Source organism: Papio anubis, chromosome 4 (assembly GCF_008728515.1).
Source record: "Papio anubis isolate 15944 chromosome 4, Panubis1.0, whole genome shotgun sequence".
NCBI classification, from domain to species: Eukaryota; Metazoa; Chordata; class Mammalia; order Primates; family Cercopithecidae; genus Papio; species Papio anubis.
Window position 1 is genome coordinate 62,956,948 of NC_044979.1, and position 24,409 is coordinate 62,981,356.

At 33.6% G+C, this 24,409-nt stretch overlaps 1 protein-coding gene and 1 long non-coding RNA gene across 3 annotated transcripts in view; one reads left to right on the forward strand and one right to left on the reverse strand.

Annotated features, from left to right (window-relative positions):
* SEMA3A (semaphorin 3A) overlaps positions 1-24,409 on the reverse strand; it is a 220,399-nt gene that overhangs the window by 58,366 nt on the left and 137,624 nt on the right. The gene's annotated exons all lie outside the window — the stretch shown is intronic.
* Positions 1-24,409, forward strand: part of LOC108585106 — a 67,251-nt gene that overhangs the window by 14,785 nt on the left and 28,057 nt on the right. The window lies entirely within an intron of this gene.

A 24,409-nucleotide genomic window follows, 5' to 3' on the forward strand; every position in this document is an offset into this window, starting at 1 on the left:
TACAAACAAAAAAGACAAAACTGATGTACTGATGTTATTCTGTCAGGACAAAGGCTAAAAGTATCTACCACGTGGATCAATATATATACTTGAGGTGGGTCACGATTTTGGCTCCCAAGTCTTTTAGCATGATAGGGAAATGGGAAACCTTGTCAGTTACATTTTCATAGTGTTCCTAACATGCATTAACTAACCTTGATGTATCTTTCCACCAGAACTGACCACAGACTCTCATTATGAATCCTTTAATTAAACTGTTTATCATTGTACAACACCTTATCTACTATCTTAATAAACTTGTCGTTCATGTGACATGGAAAGAATCTTTGCTTCTACTTATTTTATAACATTTAATTCTCTTTATAATATCGGCATTTTCATACTTGTCTTATGACAGGCATTTGTCCTATATTTCTTCCTCTCTCGCCTTCAGCTTCTATATATAACAATGTTTTCCAGTAAGCTTATTTTTAATCTTTCCCACTGCAACTATTCACATGTAGGCCCTTATCTTTTCTCTCCTGGCAGTCACATTCACTCTGTTTTCCCTGCCTCCAGCCTTACCATCTCCAAATCACGTTGTATGGTCTATTGCCTTTTAACACACAAACCTTTCCCTGGCATCTGGTGCATATTCCACAATTAGAATCTATAAAACTCTATCTTAATCACTTGTTTCCCTTCATCCATCTTCTTGTAAACTAATATCCCTATTTTTTTCTTTTTCTTTCTTGCTAAGCATAAATCCTGAAACAGTGCATAGTTCCCAAATGACTCAATGAATGAATTAATACATAAATGAATCTCCTAAACTAAAATGGTAGGTTCCTTTGAAAGAAGGAATTACATTTTCTTGTTTTTTGGCAAGGTTTACAAGTTTTTTGGATGAGTTGAGCTTACCATAGACTTGAAAATGTTCAGGATGTCAGTTAAAGAAATGCTTACACATGCTTCTTTAAATTTGCTACTATTTCTGCAAGATATTATACAATGGCAGGTTTTCAAAATGCTTTTTTGAAATTTTATGAATGTTCTTTTAACCTAGAAGCTGTTCTTTTATTTGCAATAGATAATTAATGCATTAAAATTTTCTATTTGCAATTCTTCAGAATTAGATTTTGTCAATAGGATTAAAATAATAGAAAACATGTCTCTCCATTTTATGTAGCTAAGAACAATGCATATGTTGGAGATCAGAGATTCCCATTGTCCTGTGAAACTACAAGAAATTCAATAACTTACCTTGTCATCAAAAACTCCCTATGGAAAAGGTTTACCAATATCTATTCAGATTGACCTACTTTATTAATTCCCCTTGGTAACCTAAGAAAGTTCGTGATATTCACAAAGGAAGCTATTCTACGTCCAGTCACTCCCATTAAATACAAGCAGAAATGAAAAACTCAAATCTAATAATTAAGTTTTCTTTTTAAACCTGTGTCCTGTAGCCCATTAAAGAAAAGAATACCTATTTTCAGCCTGCAGTTACAAATTGTTGATTTCAATGTGGCTGCTGAAACTAATTGACACAAGTACAGATTTTTAATAATGTATACAGGGACCCTGGATGTCTTTCCACATGAAAATGCCATCTACTCTGTTCACAAAATGCCATCTAACAGTAGTGTAACAAAATAGTTTTGAAATTAATTTGAAAAGATTTATTGCTTTGTGAAGGAGAAAATCATTGTGAATGTATATTAAAAGCTGAACATCAAGAGAAAGGGGCAATATCCATTTTAGCAAGATCAAAGTGCATTAATCTCACTGCCATAAAAACTGCAATGTAAACACTATGAAAGGTAAATAGAATTGGAAAGGATTTTTGCATTTGCATAGCTTAAATGGTATGCCTTTGGGGAATAAACTTTGTATTTACAGATACTAGGGCAGTTTTGGAATGTCCTCAGCACATAGTGGAAGCTGAACAAACAATCACATTTACTAATCTTGGGCCAATGCTATCATGTGAAGCATGGAATCTTTAGTCATGATAACAGCAATAAACGCTGAGTAAATACACCACTTTTCTCTCTTTCCCCTTTATCTTCTTTACCACCCCCTTGACATTCTTCCATACCTCATCCCACAGATGGCATTTCTTGCAAAATTCACGTTTGGGCACCACCTGCCACTTGTAACAGTACCACTCTGTTGAAATATTTTTAGCAGCTGCAAATTAAACTGTCCTTCAGGTGCAATCTTACACTTAATGAAAATGACACCTTGGCACAGGACACGCGCTGCACTTATGATTCATTTGGCAGCTTGAGCTTATTTAAATAATGAATGCATTTTGCTGCTCTCAGCATTAGAATCAGACTGAATGTCTAGTACAGCAACATTTTGACCAGCATTTGGCTGGACCTATCCCTTCCACCAACAAGCCCCCAAAAAGACAAGAACAAAAATATTTTTTTCTGAGAATGAATCAAATGTACAGAATGATTAATTAAGGCATTTGGGGTATCTGTAAATTTAAAAGTTGGGACATGTATTGGTTTTCTAGGACACAAATCATATAAATTTCATTTGTAAAAAGGGTGGAATTAACAATTATAAACTCTCTCGCACAAGTGCTGCAAGGCCTAGTTAATTTCACACCATGAACCACTCAGCCAATCCTCTTGTAAAACATGTCAGAGGTTGCAGAGCAGGGAAGGAGGAACATAACCCCACTGCAGAAAAATGACAGAAATCCCCCCTCTCTCTCTGAATCAATAGTAACACCCTCTTTGAAAGGAAAAAACAAGGCTTTAAAATGTAGATATTCCACAGAAATATACATACACATTCTTTTCTTCACACTTTAAAGGAGATCCCAGTGACAATATAACTATGAAGGAAAAATCTTTCAGAAAGCAACATAAAAAGAAGCAAGTTTTTCCTTCACTGTACTTATATAAAAACTGCTTTGTGAAAGGATTCAGAGAAAATGGGCACAAATTAGGCGTCTCCCAGTCACTAGATTTATTACTTCAAAAATATCAACTTGGCCGGGCACGGTGACGGACTCCTGTAATCCCAGCACCATGGGGAGGCCGAGGCGGGTGAATCACTTGAGTCCAGGAGGTTGAGACCAGCCTGGTCAACATGATGAAACCTCGTCTCTACTAAAAATACAAAAAAAAAATTAGGTAGCGGGTATGGTGGCACACACCTATAATCCCAGCTTCTCGGGAGGCTGAGGCGAGAATTGCTTGAACCCTGGAGGTGGAGGTTGCAGTGTGCTGAGATCGCACCACTGCACTCCATCCTGGGCAATGGAGGAGACTCTGTTCCCCCATGCCCCACCGCCCCCCCACAATAAAAGAAAAAAGAAAAAAATATGAACTAGCCTCAGTTACTTGACTATCAGAAAGTATATATCTTTGAGGAATGTTGGGAGAATTAATTAGGGAATACATATGCATCTATCTATCTGCCAATGCCAAGCATATTATTGGTCTTGAAAATTGCTAGCTGTTATTATTTTATAACATAGTTTTTAAAACTTTGTGAAATATTGTATAAAATATATGTTTAAAAGTTAATGGTAACATAAGATCAGGTGTGGTGACTCATGCCTGTAATCCCAGCACTTTGGGAGGCCGAGGCAGGCAGATCACTTGAGGTGAGGAGTTCAAGACCAGCCTGGCCAATATGATGAAACCCTGTCTCTACTAAAACACAAAAAGAAGCTGGGCATGGTGGTGGGTGCCTGTGGACCCAGTTACTTGGGAAGCTGAGGCAGGAGAATCTCTTGAACTCAGGAGGTGGAAGTTGCAGTGAGCCGAGATGGTGCCATCCACTGCACTCCAGTCTGGGTGACAAAGTGAGACTCAGTCTTTAAATACATAAATATAAATAAATAAATAAATAAATAAATAAATAAATAAATAACGGTAACGTAACCTTAGATTACCAGTGGAAGCAAGTTGATAGCTGATAAGGATTCTAAAAACCTGCTAAAGACAACTAAAATAACAAAGACTAATGATAAATTATGTAAATTATAAAGTTATATTAATATTTCCAATATCACAGCCTCAGACTTCAAAATATTTACAAAGAAACTAGCTGGGAAATTGGTAATGGGGAATAATTATCACCAGATGACTGCCAGCACACCAGGATGGCAGCCACAGTGACTGGTTTCTTCCCTTTTCAGCTATGCCACAACATACAGAAAACAAAAGCCCCAAAGAATCAATAGACCATGAATGGGAACTTTCAGTGCATTAAGAATGCAGGGAATGCAACATAAGGTCATCTCACATTCTTAGCTAACAGCCTAAGCAGAGTAGATGTATCATTTTTGGCTGTGGAATAGAAAAACCTCTGGCTGCCAAGGAACAGGCCTGGAAAAACTTCTGATGCTAGCTGGCTGGGAAACTGTGAATAGCCCTTGGGATAGTTTAACCCCAAGAAAAGTTCAAGATGAGTCACATCAGGAGAGAGAGAAGGGCTGATTAGAATGAAAGATAAACACAGAAGGCAAGTGAAAATAATAGGTACTATTTATTGCACCCTTTCCTTCTGTACTATCTGCATTATCTAATCCACGCGTACCCCAGAAAGAAATCCTGGGATTAAGACCCAGTGAATGTTCCAGGTACAAACTAGTAACTGGCAGAGCCAGGGCATAACAAGAGCCAAGTTCCTTCTACTGCTTCAAGCTACACGGAGTGTTTGCACCTATGTAATTTGCAATATGTCTCTAAGTTGCAGGTACTTCTACACTATTTGGTTATTTGATTTACTATTTTAACATACTTTTTAATCATTAATCAAGAGAATAGTAGGAAAGCTTGCTACCATCTACCACTACAAAATAAGGCTATTTGAACTAAATGGACATAACCAAAAGAAATGGTTTATAGTTTTCCTCATAAAGACAAATGACTGAAGAAGAAGTAAAAGGCTTTGGGATATTGGACTTACAAGCATAAATAGATAAAGTCATCACGAACATCACTGTGGTGTGGAATGACCTTGACTCTGTACCTTAAATCAAATTAAGTACCTCGTATCTCTTATTCAACCCTGCCTTTGAGGAGAAAATGTTTTCCACTTTCATCTTTTCAGTTTCAACTCCCATATCTATTTAATTGGCAATTACTACCAATTCTCCACTAATAATTTTTAGAATATTTTTCCCTTATTTACTTTTTTTCTATTTAAAGTCTTCCCATCTCTCTCTTAAAGGATTGATGTGACTTCTCGAACGAGTCCCATGCTTTGAACTACCATGCAACCCAGCAAACCCATTACTAGGTATATACCAAGAGGAATATAAATCACTGTACCATAAAGACACGTGCACATGAATGTTTTTTGTAGCACTGTTCACAATAGCAAAGACATGGAATCAACCTAATGATAGATAGATTGCCCATCAACGATAGATTGAATTTAAAAAATGTAATTAGTACATGTACACCATGGAATACTATGCAGCCATAAAAAAATGAGATCATGTCTTTTGTAGGAACATGGATGGAGCCAGAGACTCTTATCCTTAGCAAACTAAAACAGGAATAGAAAACCAAATACTGCATGTTCTCACTTGTAAGAGGCAGCTAAATGATAACCACTTCTGAACACAAAGAAGGGAACAACAGACACTGGACTCTACTTGAGGGTGGAGAGTGGAAAAAGGGAGAGGAGCAGAAAAAAATAACTATGGGCTACTAGGCTCAATACCTGAGTGATGAAATAATCTGTACAACAAACCCCTGTGACATAAGTTTACCTAAAAAGCAAACCTTCACACGTACCCCCAAACCTAAAATAAAAGTTAAAAAAAGAAACTGCGAGCAAAATTATGTGTGTGTGCCTACAAAAAAATGGACCACTGCTTTAAATAATTTTCTTCCAAATCAATATTTTACAATATTTACAAGGTATATCTCTAAATATACACAGTTTTTTAATGGTTTTTCATTGGCTAAGCAAATTCAGATGCCTTTAAAAGACATGCAATGTCTCTGCTACCTAGCCCCAAAATACAAATTCTAGGCTCAAAAATTACATAATTCTAGGCTCATTTCCAGTTGAATTTCCTTGTATCCTCCTACCCTACCACTTGGGATTCCCATAACTTTTATTCTTAAATTACTTTATTTATGAAAATTGCTTTACCAAGAATCATGGCAATTTTTCAAGACTATTTTCAAATATATTTCACAAGTCCTTTCTCGAAATTTGTCAGGTGGAAATTTCTCTTCTGCATTTTTATAATACAGTATTTTGTCTGATTTTCGATGAGTTACCTGCCAACCAGCACTAGTTTATTCTTTAGAGCAATACAAATCTGGGTTTCCATTTCTATTTCACTAAGTTTTTGTTTGTTTGTTTGTTTGTTTTTAGTTAGAGTTTGCCATTCGTCTTTGAATCCTCTCTAGTTCCTAACAATATATTACACTTTAGAATACTTGTTTACTTGAACTCAAACAAACACTATTATATATACTTACATAATTGGCTTATGGTTTATAAACCACCTTCATGGAGATGATGGCAGTGTTAAGAAGCTGTCACAGTATCCAGTTTAGCTACACCACTTAGTTACTGTGTGACCATGAGCAAGTTAACATCTCTGTCTTGAGTTCTCACTCATAAAGTGAGCATTTGGAGACATTATAAAGATAATAGAGCTGATACACCCAGGCTTAGAACAACATACTATTGTGAAATATCTATCCTTATTGTTATCCCATGGTTGATTACTTCTGCTTCATTATTAAGAAATGTGTTTACCGCCAAAAATCATTTTCTGAAAGTGTGTCATTGACGTCATCAAAATACAAGTATTGTTTCTGAAAACTGAAGTGGAAGACATATCATTAATCATGTAAGAAGTGTGTACCGATGTCTGAAGCTACTTTGCCTTAATAAAAAGAAAGATGATTGATGAATGGAGAGATGAGTGACTGGATAAATACATGATGCATTGTAGTAAATTGTAAATTTGTAGAATCTGGTGGAAGACAAAAGTTTATAGCAGTAAAATTATTTTAACTTTCCTGTATTTGAAATTTTTCATATCAAAATATTAGAAAAATACTTTTATGCTTCCCAAAAATAAAAAGCAGCATTTATTTTTAACATTCAGCAAAGGTGAACTTAGGTGAATATAAAGATTAAGGCAAAACTAAGAAAATACAATATGTAAATGCAATAATTATTATAATGGGTGATATATGATTTAGTTTCTTTTACCAGTACTGTACTTATCCTAACGGTTCACACTTATCCTTAACCTGGAACAAAATCAACAAAGTATGTTGTTTTTACTTAAATATTGTGGTCTTTAACATTTTATAATTCAATAGGAAACTTAATTTTTTTTGTTTTTTTTTTTTTTTTTTTTTTTGAGATGGGGTCTCTCTCTATTGCCCAGGCTGGAGTGCAGTGGTGCTATCTTGACTCACTGCAAGCTCCACCTCCAAGGTTCAAACCATTCTCTTGCCTCAGCCTCCCGAGTAGCTGGGATTACAGGTGCCCGCCACCACACTGGGCTAATTTTTTTTGTGTGTGTGTATTTTTAGTAGAGACGGGGTTTCACCGTGTTTGCCAGGATGGTCTCGATCTCCTAACCTCATAATCTGCCCTCCTTGGCCTCCCAAAGTGCTGGGATTACAGGCGTGAGCCACCATGCCCGGCCTTTTAGGAAACCTTTTATAATGTAACTGGCTATATGCTATAGAATTGCTTTTGAAAATTAAATGTATAATAAATAAAGTTTGTTTATTTATTTATTTTTAGATGGAGTCTCACTCTATTGCCCAGGCTGTAGTGCAGTGGCACCATCTCGGCTCACTGCAACCTCTGCCACCCAGGTTCACGTGATTCTCCTGCCTCAGCCTCCTGAGTGCTGGGACTCAGGCGTGTGCCACCATCCCCAGCTAATTTTTATTTATTTATTTTTTGTATTTTTAGTAGAGACGTGGTTTCACCATGTTAGCCAGGATGGACTCGATCTCCTGACCTCGGGATCTGCCCACCTTGGCCTCCCAAAGTGCTGGGATTATAGGCGTGAGCCACCACACCTGGCCATAAAGTTTGCTTTTTAAGACAATTTATTCTGTCACATTTCAACTTTTTATTTCTATATTATTGATTGATTGATTCCCATCCTGATATCTTAAAATATGTTTTCTACCATGGTGAATGAATGCCTCAAATTGAATTGCAGGAATGTAGTCCTGAGCACAAACATATTTTAAGGAAAGTGCTGGGCATATTAATCTAATTTGGACTAAATAGATATATGAAAATTTATTTAACTTTTTTGTTATTTTATATCATGATTTGATAATTATTATCTACTAAATTGTGACCTATGCTTAAACTCTTTTATCTTATAAGTATGTGGTGTTTTCTACTGACTGTTTAAGAGACAATTTTTCAATATTTCAGTGTGGGATGACATAATTATGTGCCTTTAAAAAAATTTTTTACAGTGTTTTTTGTCCATTGCAGATGGCAAAAGTTTCATATAATGTCTTGTTATTTACAAGTTCACTATGAATAATGATTTAGAGGTCTGTATCTTATAATGTTAAATATGGATTAGAAGGATTTCAATGTGTTTTGATTAATCTAGCTACTTTAACTATAATATTTATAGGCATTTCTGTAATATTTGGTTATTTATTCCCTCTTAACTACAGGAAGCTGCCATATTTACAGATGCTTCTTTGCATTAGGTCTTCAATAAATAAATTCATAGTGTAAATGTATTCATCCATAATCATCAACTGTCCTTGAATAATTTACATTGTTATGCTTTTGAATTACATTAGGTATAAACCTAGTGTGTGATTAGATTAGATGCTCTTGTCATTTGAGTATATCTGATAGAATTTCATTAGGTAAATAATCTCTAGGAACAATTTTTTTATTATCTCACAAGGTTACACATATGCACACACATCCCTTCCACATACACACACACACGCACACATATATTTTAGAAAGTAGTAATTTGGATATTGCCCTTGATTACATTTAAAGACATAAAGACAATACACATGTTTTTAATGAGTTTCTATAAAACTGAAAAGATTTGGAGGACAAGATGATCATCTTTTTACATTGTCAACACAAGAATGTCGATTTAAAAGAAAAGTGGAGTATAAATAAAAACATTCTGCTCTTTAGAAACAAAATGGTCCTCTCAGTGGGGCTCATGTTCAAGAAGTAATTAAAACATTTTTCTACAGTGCAATTAAAAATAACTTTTGAACTTGGATGAAGTAAACCAAGGCAGCAAACCTTCATATCCTACACCCAAATAATATAGAACTTTCTATTTAGAAAACCTTTGCTCTATGATAGCAAGTAATTTATATGATTTTATTTAATCGATGACTTCACACTAAAACGTTCTCTTTAAAGGGAAAATTGGTAGTGATTCAAGAAACATGGTATTTCCTAACCTACCTCATTTTTAAATTAGAGCACGTTTTTCTTCCCTTTGCCAGGAAGTTCATCAAATTTTTAGACAGTGTGCTTACTCTGCTTTATTAAATGAGATGAAACAAGTACATTTAAGTGTGTGTGATTTATTTTTCTTAAAGTTTCAGTGCTTCAGCAGGAGCTAAAAAAAACTGAACACACCAAAAAGATACAGTACAGGCATGATTTAAATCTCTCTGAGAAAAAAGAAAAATATACCAATTCTTGTTTCAACTCTTTCTCCAATCCACAGTCATATCTCACCCATTGGTTATGTTTAAAACAAGGAGTCTAGATAAGTTTAAGATGCATCTCATATACACATATATATTTTTCAAAGAACAATTATAATAACAGATTCCTTGAATTAATAACGTGTTTGTATCCATTAAGAACTTTAACTGGGATTCAACTGTTTCTTGGTTATGTTAAGAACATTTTCTTCTTCTCCTAGCTAACATATTTAAATTGATCACACACAAAAAAGATTTTTATCTAATTTTTAACACTGTACTGGGGAAAGCACATATTTCATTTTAAATATTAAGTTAATGAACTGAGCTAAGAAAATTCTTTAATAGAATTGATTATATAATTTTATTTGGAATATTTGGATATTCATAAACATATTTGCTTCTAGTTTTACCTTTTGTACACTTTTTTGTTTTGTTTTGTTTTGTTTTGTTTTGATACTGAGTCTTGCTCTGTTGCCAGGCTGGAGTGCAGTGGTGCGATCTCGGCTTACTACAACATCCACCTCTCGGATTCAAGCAATTCCCATGCCCGAGCCTCCCGAGTAGCTGGGATTGCAGGTGTGTGCCACCACCCCTCATTAATTTTTTGTATTTTAGTAGAGACAGGGTTTCACCATATTGGCCAGGATTGTCTCAATCTCCTGACCTTGTGATCCACCTGCTTCAGCCTCCCAAATTGCTGGGATCACAGGCGTGAGCCACTGTGCCTGGCCCTGTCGAGTATTTTTATTGGTGATATTATAACTCCATGTAAGTTGGATGACTTGAAAATCTTTTTCATCTTTGTCTGTGCTCTAAAACATTTCTTAAAGGTTTCATATAATTTTTTTGTCCACATATTCTATACATGAGTCAAAGATAAACTGATTGACAATAAACATAGTCAAAAACCAAAAAGCAACAGAAAAACAAAAGGAAATACGTAATAACAACTTAATTTTTTTTTGTATTAAGGTGTCCTAAAATATAAGCAGATACTCATTTATGCGTACTTTTTTTCCTCTGAAAAATAGGTTAGAATCTACAGATAAAAACATGGATATTTGTGAATTCCAGTAACTGTTTAATTCAAAATACAAAAAGATTGTCAAATAATCATAAAACTTACTTTATCAAAAATTGTTGAATACCGTAATCTCACAAAACATTTATACCGTGAAATAAAAAGTTAATTTTATGCAAAACGGAGAAAGTTTGTTTTGATGGCCACCTGTTCCCTAGGGCATGTGAGGAGTTCAAGTACTCATTAGAGGATGGCATTGGCAGCATGGCTTGTCCTCTGAGTTGCCCCTGATTAGGCCCTAGGGGTCTAGTGAAAGGGAGATATCTATAAGAATGTGGCCTGATTCTTAAAATAAAATAATGAGTTAGGGACCAGGAAAGACTTAGGTCAATTTTTATTTGACACAGACCGTGGCAACTTTTTAAATAACATGAATGTGATTATAGATAGAACCTAATTATACTGATTGCTACACAAGAGGAGCTTCAGCACTTTGATTATTCCATGGTCAAAAAATGTTCTCAAAAACACCAGAAATTCAGGATCTTTACAAAGCAGAAAAACATGCTTAACTGCAATATAATTAGCAGTTTCTATGGCTTTTGTTCATAAGAGACAATAAGAGTTTTGATTCTTGAATATGCCTAATTATATGGGAAGGAAATTCAAGGCAGAAAAGCAGATAATTTATAGCATAATTTTCAAAGTAATTAGAATTCGTACAAAACAATTCTTATCACACATTCTGTTTAATCTGAAAGATCTTATTATCTTTTAAGAAATAAGAATTCAAATTCAACATTAACTACCATGGTTTTTGAACTTTTCTAATCATAATATATTGAAAATAAATAATAATTATTTATTTGTTTAGTATCCTACCTTGATGAACTAAATAGTACAAAAGTTGTTATATTTACATGAATTTGAAGAGTTCTTTTTATATTGGGGAAGTGATATTTTATTTATATAAATCATATTATATACCTATAATTTAAAGTTTAAGGTTATGACATAAAATTTAAAGTTTTAACATAAGATGTATAATTCGTGGTTTCATATTTGAGTTTTAAGTTATTGTTTTGCACTAAAAATCTTCCTTGCTTTCCTTTCCTGAGAGCTTCTGACAAAAAGATGTTTACAGGGAAAAGATTGCAGATTACCACATATTATAAATACTATTTGCTGTTTTATCACTCTATTTATTATTTAAAATACACCATTAGTCTTTATGTGGTTCCAGTTAAAGGCAGTTAATTCACATTAACCTCTTCTCAAAACAACTTTGTTAAATCACTGTACTTTGAGACTTTTCTTGAAACCCAGAAGTCACGACTTCTACTACATATTTTTAAAATTCTTAATATGTAGTTATGAAAATTTTTAGGCTACCATAAAGAGCATTTTTTTAAAAAAGAAAGGTTTAAAAACAAAACTTTGTAATAGTGCTAGCAGCTATATTAATCTGACATTGCCTCAGTGAAATGATTCAAGCAGTGTTAGATGGGCTTTCATTGATTGTTGCTTGAAAATGCAACCTACCTGTTCAAACAATACACTTAGACTGTGTTTTCATCTTCCCAGCTTAAATGGAACAAGCCACTAATTTGAGATGCACAAAGAATTTATCCCTCTTAAATTGCAAAATTTGAATTACATCACAAATGAGCAGTAAACTGAATCTAAATAATGATGCACCTGCCCTGCCATACACATTATTTTGTGCTAAAAGTAGGGATATAAAATAATCTATTCAGGTAAAAGGGAACAAAAACCATTTTTATGTCTCTTTTAATAATCAAAAGTGTAATATACTTTGGTAGTTTAGTTGAGTCCTTCTCAAATTTTAATGTGGGCTCTTGATAGAGGACAGATTCTCACTCAGTAGAACTGGGTGGGCCCTGAGATTCCACATTTTGAAAAAGATTCCATGGATGCACATCCTGTTAGTTCAAGTGCCACACATGTAGTAGCGAGGGGCTACACAAGCTAAGTTTTCAGTGATTTTAGCTATGTATAAATAACGCAAATCTTTGGTTTGTGAAATATGGTATGATAGAATCCTTCAATTTTGGCAATTTTTTTGTTTTTATTTATTTATTTTTTTCTAGGCAGAGTTTTACTCTGTCATCCAGGCTGGAGTGCCATGGCATGATGTCAGCTCACTGTCACTTTCACTTCCCAGGTTCAAGTGATTCTCCTGCCTCAGCCTCCCAAATAGCTAGGACTACAGGCACATACCACTACACCCGTCTAATTTTCGTATTTTTAGTAGAGATGGGGGTCTCATCATGTTGGCTGGTCTGGTCTCGAACTCCTGACCTCAAGGGATCTGCCTGTCTCAGCCTCCCAAATTACTGAGATTACAGGCATGAGCCACTGCGCCCGGCCTGCTATGCTCTTTTATCTTACCTTGCAACAGTATGTATCTGACTCGACAAACATTTCTTACATGTAAATATTTTGCAAATTGCAGAAATGTGTAAATTTTTAACATGGTAAAATTAATTTCATAAAATTAATTGTAAAATGAATTTAATCTCAGTTATCACTAAATATCAGTTTATAACTAACTTTTTGCAGGTTACTTAATTTGATTATCAACAGTTTTCTAGTTCACGGGGTTTTTGGGAGAAAGAAGTGCTCTTGTAGATAGCACTTTGAAGATAATAAAATACAATACAAATATAGTCTCTTTGTTGTTCATGATTATTTCAGTTATTTACTTCTATAGGATTGCCAATTTTTCAAATATTGCTTTTAATGATAAGACTTTCAAATACTCAGTATAATAACACCAATGTCACGACACCTACAATTTGGTGGGTACAATTTTAAATTGCTGCTTATGGCTATCAAGTATTGGTCTTTGTTCAGTGCAGGCACGCCATTAATCCTATTTCCTGTTTTTGTTTTATTGTTGTTGTTTTCCCCTTATTGAGTGCTCATATGGAGTTGTTTGCATAGATACCTCATCAAGACTAATAAAGGTTTTTCTAAACTAATCTGATACTTCCAACTTTCTTTTGAATAAGCACATAGTTCCTCTCATTTTATGTTATTAGCACAAAGAAATGGTTTCCAGTATCTTCATATAAATTAAAGTTAGGTTTGCTTTCTAGTTGACCTACTATTTTCTATGTTTTCCCATAAAATAACTACTAGAAAATACCTAGAATCATTATTCCTGGACAATGCTGAGTTTTCTATAATTAGATATTAATTAGAATAAAATTATTAGACCATCTATAAGAAATGTTATACATATATTTATTAGTTAAAAACAACAAATAAAATATATTTCACCATCTTTTAAAATAATATGCCTCCAGATCTTACTGAGACCAATGAAAATGCTTACAGATTTTATGTAAATAGAAAAGCAATTTAAAAAATATGCGAACAAACACAATTTACACATTTATATAGTAAAACCGAAAGAAGTTGGGAAATGACTGTGTTTTTTTATTTTCTTTAATCATAAAATAGGAAGGCAGTAAAATTACTGGTATATAAAAATTCTATAGCAAATAACATGTTAAATATTTTTTGTCCATATTGTAAGTGTATTATTGTGTTTATCATTGATTAAGATGAAAAAAATTAAGAAATTTTCTCAGAACATGTATTTTTTAGGTTCCTATTTATTCACTCCTTTAAATAATCAAATAAAAAATTAAAATCTTAAAGCAAAATAAAACCCCTTAACTCTGGGGAAAATGTCTGGATCAAGAACCACGATTATTCCTAATGATTAATTTATTATCATTTTACATGTGGCTTTTAAAGTGCAGATACTAGCTGAAGAGACCTTATTTTACTGTGATAACAGTCCACGGTGTCAGTTATCAAGCTTCTACTGAATAGAAAAGAATACTGTTTCTGGTTTCTCCCCACTCTCTGATTACTTCTTTCTAAACACCCATCTTTTTCATCTCATTATTTTTTCAATGATTTCTGTTCACAATTTACTTATAGTTAGGGACATTTGTCACTGAGATAACATAATTTAAAAATCTACAGTCATATAATCTAGAAATAATATATAGTTTTTCTGGTTCCAACTGATTCCTGTCCTTTTCTTTAAACTTAAAAATATAATTTCCAATTTCTTGTTTTGAACTCTCTTGTACACACAGTCTCTAACAGAAGACTGGATATATTTAGACAAAGGAAAGCCTACCTCATAAGTTGTCATCTCCTGCTTTCATTTTATAGTGAAATCCCCAGTCTGTAGTTGTAATACTAGGTTGAGAGCCTGAAAATCAATGGGATCCAAAAATTTGTTTAATCTAAAGGAAGATGGATAGTAACTCCTCCCTTTCCTATGGGTTAAACAATGGTCTTGAGATATAAAGACGTTTTGGGAATATATGAATATGATCCTATTGATGTGTTAAGACTTCTAGGGTTTTTCATTAGATAAAAAAGTACTACAGGTATTATCCTGGAAGGCAGGTTTTTCACTTAATTTTGTTTCTTATAACAACAGTTCCTTGAACCTAATGAATACTATTTGCATGTAAAAATGGAAGTTGCCAGAGTATATATTGGTAGCTACCAAATGTAGTTCATACACTGTGCTATTATCAGTGATTCTAAGAGGACTTATATCAGCAGTAGGGAAATGAGAAGAGAATAACATTCTGTGTAGGTAACTGGAGTGATTTAGAAACCTAAATTTTCTACAGGTAAACAGAAACATCATTGAATGAGAGGAGAAGAGACTAGACTTGGGAATATAAAAATACTTACTGAAAATCAAAATTTCAAAAAGAAACAAATTGATAAACAGTAACTGAAATGAATAGCTTAATCTCTGTAGAAAAATACCTAGTCTTAACTTCTCATTAATAATGTAGCTATTTTACCTCTATCATATTATGTTACATAGTATCTTAATTGTTTTTAACGGACAACCATATGGTCAGATATAAAATGGTAATCTGAGTATTCTTAGGAATTAATATATGTTCCAGTAGCATTTTAAAAAATGTTTTGAGCCTATAAAAAAGTCCTTAAGTATGTATCACCTATAACTTGCATTATAAAATTGAGAGTTAAACCTTCGGATAGAAGACTTTATACAGTTTGGGGATATTTATTTCTTTGTTGATGTCATTGATTTTATTAAGATGATACATGTTTAATATAATCAAGTAATGACAAAAATCTCATCAGGAAATTATTATTAACCATTAGGAATTATTTTCTTTTTTCCCTTTCTTCCTCCCGCTCCTTCATCATTCTTTGCAGATTCCTTCCAAATAGCTGAGTGAGGTTTTTTTTTTTCTTTTTCTAAATTTTGTATTCTCTTTAGGATTGCCTGTTTTCCTATCCTAGAGAACATGTAATAATTCTAATTCAGCAATGAGAATAGCAACACCAGTTTTCCATAAATACCCTTACAAATGTGTGGGAAAGCTCTCTGTGATATCAAAGCCCTGGTATCTTTTGTTTATTTGTTGTTGTTGTTGTTGTTGTTCTTGTTGTTTGAGACATGGTCTGGCTCTGTCACCTAGGTTGGAGTGCAGTGGCATGATCACAGCTCACTGCAGCCTTGACCTCCCAGGCTCAGGTGATCCCCCCACCTCAGCCTCCCAAGTAACTGCGACTACAGGTGCATGCCACCATACCTGGCTAACTTTCAAATCATTTGTAGAGATTATTATTTGGATTCATAAGAATTCAGGCAAATTTGTAAACACATTGAAAAGTTACATTTTTGATGAGTGTCTTATGCAATTAGCCTATGTGAAATCCAACAGTAATTAAAATTTAGCAAATCAAGTAAAATAATAAAAACCATACTTCTAATGACAAAACTGCACCCATATTAATTTATAAAATTATTACTAGAAACAAATTGTGATTCATTTTAAAGGTAAAACTCTATTTTTGAATAGATTTTTAAATAATAATAATAAATATATAATGATATGCAACTTAAAATGCAAAGTGTATGTGATAATAAAAAAGTGCCATAGGAAAATGATAATTGGCTTAGAACAAGGACTTTGATATTCTCTTGTCTAATTTCTTTAGTCATGTAGTAACCCGTATATTTCTACCTTGAAAATGTTTATTTTAAGGGCATCTAAATACACATATTTTTTTACCAGTATTATTGGGGAAACATTTTTAAAGACCCTTTACCTGAATAACATTTTTAGTTGATATATGAAGCTTAGAACATTTTTAATGCCTTTTTGTCGTGTGTAAGTAACTTAGCAATAAGTATGTCACTAAGCTTAGAAAAATACTTTTTCTTTTTATGGAAGCAGAGTCAATTTATTTTCATCAAAATGAGCAGACACCATTAGGCAAGAAATCCTGTATGTATAGATTCAGTCTAAGGAAAGGACATAGATCACTATCACTTCATCTGGTCTTGTTTTCCCTAAGCCACTTTGATTACTTTCCTAGAAATATGTGTCTGCACAGTTTAATGAGATTGTGCATTTTACTACATTTTTAGCACTTGGTGTATTTATGTATTTTAATTGTTCCATTCATTAAAATTCTTACACAATATTAACACAACATCAACTGAATTTCTTGTGATTTTTGTAGTAGTCACTTTTCCAAATGCACTACATAATTAATTCATACCTGATTCTCATAACAACCAAATGAGAGAGAAACTGCAGTTATTCTCATTTGAAAAGAAGAAATTGGTCACAGAGAGCTCACACTGGGTCACAAAGAGATCTCTTTACAGTTGCTGAAGTCAGACAGTAGGTCTCCAGAAACTCCATGCTGTTATCATCCCAAAGATTATAGTTGACGACCCCTCATGAAAAATTTAAATATTAAACTGCGATGTAGCAGGAGAGTCATAAATGCAGTTAATGTCTTCTTAACCATTTTATTGAAAAAAAAAATACTGCAGAATTAACCTAATTATTTATTTAAGTTTATTAAGTTAAAAGTATTGTACTTACTAGAGATAAATTAACACACACAGAAACACATTTCATTACAATTTGACCTTGGCTGTTGTTTATAATTTCATTGTTTCATCTTCTAATTTTGTAAAACACAATGTGTTTTATGATTTTAATACTAAAGCTAAAACTATCACTAGAAACATATTACATATTCCTGATGTACTAATTTCCCCATAAAATGATAGTAGCTATCAGTTAAAATATAACCAAATAGCTTGACAATATTTAAAGGAAGACAAGCATAAACTTCAGAGTTGTTTGTTGTATCAATTTGCTAAACATGTATTGTTTGCTTTGCATGGAGGTGGATATAGGTAACAGCAGCAGCAATCACAGTTAACATGAGCATTTACTGTATTATCAGATACTGTTCTAATTACCCTATATACACTGCCTCATGCATTCTCAGAAAAACAGTATGAGGTATTACTATTAATCCTTTCTTACAAACCTTAAGTGTGTGGCAAATACAAATAACTTAAATGACTCCCGAAGTCATGTAAGTAATAAATGGAGGAACTGGGATACAAACTGAGGCAGATTAACTTTAGGGTCCCTGAAGAGATTCATTAGTTTCCTATTTCATATATCCTAGGGTAGGAGGCTGGATGTTAGGCCCTGTGATAACTACAAACATACATCTATCTGGTCTTGGGGTTCAAAGGTGCAAACACTTAAAATCCCGTGGGCAAATGGTAAGGCTATATGAAAAAGATAGCAAATTTGAGGGCCACCAGCTCTATTTGATTTGAGTATGGTACAGTTTAATATTGGAGAGGTCACTTAGGATTAGATGATAAAGGACTTGACAGGCAGCAGAATCTGGATTCAATTTGCTTGTAAATTGAGAGACATAAACGATTTTTGAATGAGAGAGTATTGTAAAGTAATCAGCGCTGTATTTAGGGAGAAATCTATCAGTTATATCCAAAAAGAAATGTATATATGGCTTAAAGTGTTATGCAATCTTATAAAATTAAGCATAATCAATAACTTTATCAAAATAAATTTTAATTAATAAAAAAAAATGCATCTAGAATTTGTCCTAAGCCTGTAGACACAATTTCTAGGTATAATTATCTAAACTGATATTTGTAAAAATAAACACAAGAAAATATATTCTCATAAGTTAACATTTCCCTCTGTCTCAGTATTAATTTTATAGTGCATCTGAGGGTTATATCTTATATAACAGTAGAGTAGATATATGAACACATATTTTATCAACATGGAGAAGCATGTTATTTTGGAACTTTAAAATAAATATTATATGACCTTTTGAGATACTATCATTAATATCTTCCACTGTGAAAGTTTCTGAAATCTTCTATTCTGAAAGTATTTGTATCAAACCTACATTGAATATTTCATAATATTGTAAACCCATTCCTTTCACTCAGAGTGATTAGGGTATAACAAGTGGCTTTTTTTCTTTTTTTTTTTTTTTTCTGGTCAAAACTATCCATGCCATTAAAATTCAATGGCATTGCTTCCTGTCATTCAGCTTGATCTGGGTAAAATCCTTTAATTCCCCAGCCCCTGCTGTTGGGGAGCTCTAGGCTCATCACACTTAACCTCTGCCTGGGCTTCTCAGAATAGAATTTGTTTCACTCCATTCATAGCTTCAATAGTTGAGCAAGCCACACGCAAGTGCACACTGGTCTTTTACCCTGAGCACACTAATCTGATTGTTTTTCCACTCTACAAACTCTGGGTCAACAATCAAGCTGCCGCCAGAAACTAATTAATTTGCAAACAGGCTTCTGTTTTCACAGAGGGAAAGCTTTTGAGAGCCATGTCAGGGAGGCCGGTCACACCATGGTTACATGCATTGTCATGGCATCCACTTCTCTTGGTAAATCTCTTGCTTGATGTCACTGCACACAGGAACCCAGATTACCCAGTCAGCAGTAAATCCCTATTGAGGCCCACCAAGCTTTGAATGTAGTGACTCTAGAAGAGGAAATTGGTATAGACAGGCTGTGTATTCATTAAACTGATGGTGAGACAAGAGAGAAAAAAATGTAAAAAACAAGAAGAAAAAGGAAGCTGCCTTTGATATAAAGAATTGTCCAATATATTGTCTCATGTGATCAACTTTCATTTAAAAAGCAAGATTACCTTGAGAAAATATAATAATACTTCTAAATCTTATATTTCTACTCTCATCAACTGTTAATTTCAAAGCAAGACATTCAAAATTTGCTGCCTATATGCCACATCTGAGAGTTGTACGTTTTAGCCCAAGATTTTTAAAAAAATGAAATGGCAAAATTTGAACAATTTTATTCAGGTCGCTTTTCTTAGAAGCCTGGAAGAAAATAAAATCAGTTTTTAAACATATTGCCATTAATGAGTTAATTTTTATTCCAAAGCTTTATTCATATTTCCTCATTAGTGATTTCAAAAAACTCGCTAAAAGTCATTATGTTCCTTAGATAAAAAGTTACAGAGAAAGTATGTCCTTGATAAAGGATATCAAGTGATGGTAACTTTTAGCTTTTGGTAACTTTTAGCTCTTTATGAAAAAAAGAGATATTTAGTGATTTGATTAAATGTATTATTATTTAGAGAGTAGAATAATTTCATGGTGTATACTTATTGTTTAAAAAGATACATTTCTAATGGCTGTGCATTATTTGTTAAGATGAAAATTTTTCTGAGTAATAGATTCCTGAGAAAACAAAACTTAACTACTAAGTTGTCTTTAGGTATAGACATAACTATTGTTCTAAAGTTTGCATATTCAAATTTTCAGCGTAATTTAAAGAAAATAACTGTAAGGATTGTCATTTTATTTCTGTTACTTTATACATTGATACTCCAGAATTGCTAGTTAATGCATACACTGCTTACTCATAGAATGCATAATTCAAATGTTTAAAAATACTGCATTCTTGTTTTCTTCTTTCATTGACTATAAAAACTAAGAGGACCTTTGTTGTTGCTGTTGTTTTAACTGAATGATCTCTCAGCTCCTCTAACACTCATCTGCTCAAATAAGCATGAAATAGGCTTATAGAGGGCTTTTTCCCCAAAGGTCAGCAAAATATTACTAATTTGCTTAAGCCAAAGAAATAATCAAAAATGACATCATCAGAAGTCTGACATTATGCAAAACTAGATGATCTGTTTTACTTATTAAAGAAAATGCAATTGGATACTCTGAGGTTTTTTATGTCTCCAAAGATAGTAAGATCAAAATAGTGTATTAAAAGAGCTGTGCAAGTGATTTGAGATTGGGTATCTGGTAACGTGTAATGTTAACTTGTGTATTCATAGTTCATTTGCAGTCATATGTTCCGTCACTGGGTCTAGTTTTCTAAAAACGCATGTTGTGGAGAAATTTGAATCTTAAGAGAGTACGAAATATCCTAGTACATGACCACAGAGGAAGCTATGTTGATTCCAATAAGGGCAGGCCATCAGGGTATGAATATACAAGTGAGAGGAAGTGGAGTGATGACTTGCATACCATTTCAATTACAGAAAAAGAGCAAATGGGTTAGTCTATCTACAGGCACGATCCTTTTAGGAAATTCCACTAAAAGAAAACAGGTCTTCCTGAAATGAGTGGGAAGGCGTCACACTCCAGGCATTGTAATTAGGTCTGTTTGTGTTCCCCAGGCCTTGGGATCCATGTGGTTTCATGTATTAAACCCGACTCTGGCTGCCCTTTCACCCTGACTCAAACATAATCACTCACAGAGTGAGTCAGGCCAAGCTTCCTAAGTGTGCTCCACCCAACAGAAGTGGGATAAAGGGTACCCAGATAATTAGCATTTATTAAGTGCTTACTACATACCAAGAACTTGCTCAGTGCTTTTTATACATTATTATGTGGTCATTTTCCGCAATAACTATAGGAGACAGGTAGTACCTCTGTTCATTTCATTACTGTAAGGGACAAAGTAAAGTGAAACCATGCCTCATTCTAAAGATAGTCTTTCTTCTAAATCATGTATCATCCCACTATTACTCCAAGACATAAACAATACTGGAAAACAGTCTCCATCAAATAAGAAAAATAAATTGGGCTAGTAATCCAACTGCTCTAATGAATTGTTAATATGGATAATAACTAGGTAGTAGTATTTTCATAATAAATGCTAAGATATCATGATAACAGCAGCATAAATTTATCTGTTTCCTTACTATAAATATACACAGAACAATTTTACTTTATTTCCACATTCAGCTGAAGTTGGAGTTGAAATTTGAAACCATATAATACTGAGAGAATTTATGTAGTATCAGAAAAAACTACTGGATTTTGGCACATCATGCCAAACCCCTAGCAGTATATTTTCTGAAATAAAAAATTGTTATAACATTTAGAAACCCTAAATTAGGGTTTATCGTAACTAATGAAGATGTTTTAAGAATGTTATTACATGTTAAAATGTAAAATACACAACAGATTCCATTGTCTGAAGTTTCTTAATCTGAAAGTGTTATTCACTCCTAAATTTTCCTGTTAAAACTGAATTTAAACGTTTATTGGCATCGTTATATAAACTTTCTAGTTATGAAAGTAGTGAAACTCCATTTTAATAAATCAAGATATTTCAAGTTCCAATTTTAGACAACTGTTTTGTTGTTTGTTTTTCCTTACCAGGAACAAAAATTAAAAGTCATCTAAAATAGGTGAACTGATTCTTCCAAAAGAGTTGAATTGATTTGAGAAAAATAAAGTCCTATGCTGAAATTAATTTTAATAACCCTGAAGACCCTTGAAAAAAAATAGTTTGCAAAGCAATGTATTAATTCTGGAACACATATGATTGTGTACTCTATGCTGATGCCTCAAAACTCATTTATTTTATGCATGAATGTGTAAACATTACATTTTCAATTTTATTGTGTAACGGCATTTAATGTCACAAGGCTTGTGATTCAGAGTCCCTTGGTTCTATCTCAAACATGTCTGTATCCTCCATCTTGCAGCAGTTCTGTTTTTTGCACCCTGTCAGATGTAACCTTTGTGCTAATTTGGAAAAATCAGTTCTCACGTTTAGTGCTGAGAGACTGATAACTGAATTCTCAAATGAACTACACATTTTCAGAGATGAAGTACAGAGCTGTGGACAATGACTGTGTTTTCCCACAGTGTAAATTCTTCAGACTCAGCTGTCAACATGTGAGTGTGCAGCATAAAAGCAGCTTTAACTTGATGGCTTTTTTTTTTCTCTGAGGCCATAAAAATGAAATGGATACTATACTCTCCTTTATGTTATTCCATCTTCTAATGAGATTTTGTTTCTCATGGACAGAGAAAGCCTGTATGCCCTTTAGGGTACTTAGTAGATCAAAGTCTTCTTTCTAAATAGAAAAACAAACATTCTCCCTCCCACACAAATATTTCAGTTTGTGAACAAACCAGATAGCAAAGTTAAGACGTTTTTTTTTTTTTTTTTTTTTCCCTAATAATTTTGCCTCTGCACACATCCTAGGGCTAATAATTTATACTGGATATTCTAGAATATTCCTGTGGGTTTTTGGAGTTCTGCACATGCTCTTCTCTTCATCTCAGCACCTTTTCTTTTCCCCGGTGAGGCATCAAATTTCTCACATGGTCACCCAGGTACCATGAAACTCTGTCTACCCCCGGTGGCAGAGGAACATTTGACTACATGTCTAATCCCCTTTGATTACCACAGTGTTTGTATGCAATCATCAATTATGTTAGCCATCATTAGGATTTAAAATAGTAAAGAAGTGATGTCAAATTTAGAGAAAACTTGGGAGGTCAAGAAATAGGGGAAGCTAAGAGAAGAGACTTTAAAAGAATGGGCTAGTTAATGATAAATGCTGCAGGAAACATTGTCAAAGTAGAGATTAATAAAAAGTAATAGAAAATCATTAGTGTCCTTTGGAGGAATAATTTCAAGGAAGTAATTATTGGATGAATGCCAGGTTTAAAGTAAAGGTAGTAACATTGAAGAAACAAGTCCTAACCAGGCTATGAACTTAGATATATTGGGACTTTGTGGCATAGCATGACAGAACAGTTTTGCATGGGATAAGTAAGATTTTAGCTTGAGGGAAGAAATTAGTACTGAAAAAGAGATAAAGATAACAAATGAAATGTAAATTGACTAAATTAATCAAAGAACATCAATGCCATTAAGAGCCAAGGCTGAAGGGTCAAACGAGGAGGAAGGGAGCATGCCTTTGTCACTACTACATGGAAAATTATAGGACAGTCAGAAATGCTGTCACAGGAGGGAAGAGATGCTGACTGAGGTAATTTGAGGTATGTTTTGTGTTTTGAGTAGTCACTTTGAAGTATAAGATGGATCAGAACAAAGGTTGTCACACAACTCATGGTCTCTTGGAATTTCAGTGAGATCTAGAGGTAGACCTGTGATTTTTCTCTAACAACCAATGAAAGACAGAAGGGATGAACTATATTTTGGGGTTTCTGAAATAAGGCAGGAACAACAACTGTGGCAGAAGTTCATAGAATGAGATATTCAGGCGTCTTACTGAGAACATGACTATAAACCATAAGTGTCTTTCTTTGTAATGAATTATTTATAACCAGGAAAAATTTCATGCTTCATTCTTATTAATGAGTTATGTACAAGCAGGATAAATTTCATGGAGGGATAATTGGAGATTGGGTGGCTTTGTTTTTTAAGATTGGAGGTAGGCATAAATATAGATCATTAAGTAACAATAAAAACAACCATGGTTAATATACTAGGGACTTTTATAAAAATTTTTGGTAAATGTGTAAATGACTAACCAAAAAA